General features: G+C 51.9%; 1 long non-coding RNA gene across 1 annotated transcript; it reads right to left on the reverse strand.

Moving 5' to 3' along the window:
- Nucleotides 1–993: 993 nt before the first annotated feature.
- On the reverse strand, nt 994–2,422 carry LOC127483306 (uncharacterized). Its single transcript, XR_011378062.1, has 2 exons — nt 2,360–2,422; nt 994–1,179 (listed from the first exon to the last, which is right to left on the reverse strand). It is a non-coding gene; the product is annotated as an uncharacterized lncRNA (long non-coding RNA).
- Between the last annotated feature and the right edge of the window lie 1,053 nt (nt 2,423–3,475).

The raw sequence follows: 3,475 nt of genomic DNA on the forward strand, positions 1-3,475 counted from the left end.
GGATGTAAGCATATAGGATGGTGGAATTGCAGTGAAATACAATGGACAAGAGCCAGAGCGGGCAAATGAGCCTTTTTAAAAAACTGACTTATTTTAGTGGCTGGCATTGTTGTATAGGAAGTAAAGCCACCACCAGCTATGGCACCAGCACCCCACACGGGCACTAGTTCGAGTCCCGACTGCTCTACTTCCGAACCAGCTTCCTGCTAATGGCCTGGGAAAAGCAGAAGAGGATGGCCCAAGCGTTTGGGTTCTGCTACCCATGTGGGAGACCCAGATGAAGCTCCTGGCTCTTAGCTTTGGCCTGGCCCAATGCTGGCCATTGCAGAGTGAACCAGGAGATGGAAGATCTGTCTCTCCCTCCCTCTCTGTTACTCTTTCAAAATAAATAAATGAATCCTTTAAAAATTATTTATCTCTGATCTACTGGTTCACTTCGCAAATGCCTGCAGTATCCAGACCTGAGTCAGGCTTAAGCCAGGAACCCGGACCTGGGTCTCCTAAGTCGGTGGTGGGGACCCAAGTTCTACAGCCATTTTCTGTTGCCTCTAAGGTGCCTATCAGCAGGAAGCTGGAACCAGAAGCAGAGCTGAGACTCAAACCCAGGCACTCTTTTTTTTTTTTTTTAAGATTTATTTTTATTTATTTGAAAGAGTTACAGAGAGAGGTAGAGACAGAGAGACAGGTCTTGCATCCGCTGATTCACTCCCCAGAAGGCTGCAATGGCTAGAGCTGCACTGATCCGAAGCCAGGAGCCAGGAGCTTCTTTTGGATCTCCCACGTGGGTGCAGGGGCCCAAGGACTTGGGCCATCTTCTACTGCTTTCCTAGGCCACAGCAGAGAGCTGGATGGGAAGAAGAGCAGCCGGGACTAGAATCGGCACCCATATGGGATGCTGGCGCTTCAGGCCAGGGCTTTACCCTGCTGCGCCACAGTGCTGGCCCTAGGATCTAAATCTTTAGGGTGAAAATAATCACTGCAGCTAGTTACTTATTTATAGGTTGTTGAAATACTTCTAATTCTCTTGAGCCAAAGCAAACTTTCCTTATTTAAAAAAGGGGATGAGAAGGAGTGTTGTAGCACATCAGGTTAAGCCACTGTTGATGACGCCGAATCTCATATGGGCACCGGTTTGAGCTTTGGATGCTTCACCTCTGATCCAGCTCCCTGCTGATGCACCTGGGAAGAGAGAGGAAGGTGGTTTCGGCCCCTGCCACCCACGTGGGAGGCCCACATGGGGTTCCTGGCTCCTAACTTCAGTTTGGCCCAGCCCTGGCTATTTGGGGAGTGAACGAGCAGATGGAAGATTTCTCTCTCTCTCTCTCTCTCTCACCACCTTTTAGGAGAATAAAACAAAAAACAAAATAAATAAAACAAAATGAAAAAAAAAAAACAAAACCACAGAAAGGAAGAACTGATAACAGTGAAACCCAATCCCTGTGGCCTGGTCTGGTGTAGGTTCTCATTTAAGGGATTTCCTGGATTGGCACAACAGTTCGTAGCACTTTTCTACATCTCCTCTGTCAACTGAATCCTGATTTTGGTCAGATATCAGAGCAGTTCATATGGGGTCCCGGAGATGAGCCACCATCAGCTAGATTCCTGCTCCTCTTTACAAATGATGGATGTAGCCAATGCGGTGGCCATTTGACTCAGTTCTCAGCAAGCAGAAAAAAGTGGAAGTCTGCTAGTGGCTTCTGGAGAGATGTTTTCTTCTCTAACAGATAGGGATACATAGGAGAAAGCTCAACCCCCTTCCAACCTGTCTTTGGGTGTTTTAAGGATATGATGATAGAGCCACTGCAGCCACCTTGTAACCATGAGGAGAAAGTGCTATCACACTGAGAGCTACAAAATAAAAGGTAGAAGAAGCCAGGATTCTTGGGACATTGCTGTGCCGCTGACCAACCAAAAGCACATACCTGACATAAGTGATTTCAAAACCACTTCATGGTTTCAGCCACTTTTAGTTTCAACTCCATGATACGCCGTATAGAGATAGCTTGAAGCCAACACATTTTGCAAGAGCAAAAGAAATGTGTCTGAACCAAGCTAAAACTGCTGATTCCCAACCCTCAGCCTGCTGTGTTGTGTAGCCTTCAAAGGAATTTAAAAAACAGCCTTAGCACATATATGTTGATTAGGCACCTGCTACGCACCTGACACGGTGCTGCGTGCTGGGGTTAGAAGGCTGAACAAGGTAAGACCAGGTAATTGTGATCAAGCAAACCACATTCAGGAAGACAAGTAATAAACAAGTAAACAAGTGTAAACATTCTTGGGCAACTCCAAATGTCGGTCCTGAGTATAAACCAGACTCCGGATAGATCTGGATTCGAATTCCATTTCCGTCACTTACCATGGCCCTGGGAGAGTTACTTAATCTGCCTGAGTATCAGTTTCCTCATCTGTAACAGGATAACAAAAAGTGAAGTAATAAGGCTGTCGCGAGGATGAAGTAACAAGTGCGCGCTGGGGTGCTTACATAGAGCCTGGCATGGTGGCCCTCCGTTCTAAGTCACCCTCAGTATCCAGAAACGAACAAGGCGTTTCCGCATGCCAGAAATCTGGGCGCAGAATCCTGATCTGGCGGTAGGACAGTCAGGGGTTCGGCAGGGACCAGACGGAAACCAAAGGATTCCTCGGGTAACCAGGGTGGGCTCGCCCGCTTCCTCCCACGCGTGTGTTACGGCCACCAGCGCGTCTCCGCAGAGGGGAGGCAGGACCCCGGGTGACCGCCCGCCTCTCTTTTCCCGGAGAATCAAGTGGGGCCTTTGGTTTCTGCCGTGAAGTGACGAGCGCAGGGTCTGGGTGCCTGGGTGGCTCTCACCCGTGCGTGCGTGCGTGCGTGGGGCCGGCAGGTGCACCCAGATGCTCCCGTGCGTGCGCTCACCCAACCCTGGGTCCCTCCCTTAACCCTCCGCAAACTCACCCCCGCCGCCCCGGGGTCAGTGACCCTGACTCTAGACTGCCGCGTTCCGCTCCCAAAAGAAAGAATCCACCCGCGGCCGGGTCCGCACGCCCACGGCGCCCGCGCGCGCGCGCTCTCAGCCTGTGCCTTTTCCCACAGTCCGGCTCCCAGGCCGGCTTTTTCTCTGCGCTCCCACGGGGCATCTCTCAGCTCTTAGATAGGAATTTCATTAGCGAAGGGAGGGAGAGAGGGAAAGACAGATGCGGGGGCGGCGGGGGGGAGGAGGGGAACGGAAGCAGTTTGCAAGGAAGCCTGGAATCCTATCGTGGCCCAGGCCTCTCCGTCCCTTACTTGTACATTCAGGGTCCGAAAGAAACAACTTTTCGTTCGCGGGGCAGCTGTCCAGGGCCAGGAGCCCGCAGAACTGCGGCGTTAGCCGCCCGAGACCCAGGCAGAAGCCGCGCGGGGCCGCGCCCGGGGCACCTGGCTTCCCACCCACGGGAGGAGGACAGGACCGAGAAGGCGGGGCCGAGACTCCGGGAGTCGCCGCCTGGGTCTCAAACC

Source organism: Oryctolagus cuniculus, chromosome 8 (genome assembly GCF_964237555.1).
Source record: "Oryctolagus cuniculus chromosome 8, mOryCun1.1, whole genome shotgun sequence".
In the NCBI taxonomy this organism is placed as follows: domain Eukaryota; kingdom Metazoa; phylum Chordata; class Mammalia; order Lagomorpha; family Leporidae; genus Oryctolagus; species Oryctolagus cuniculus.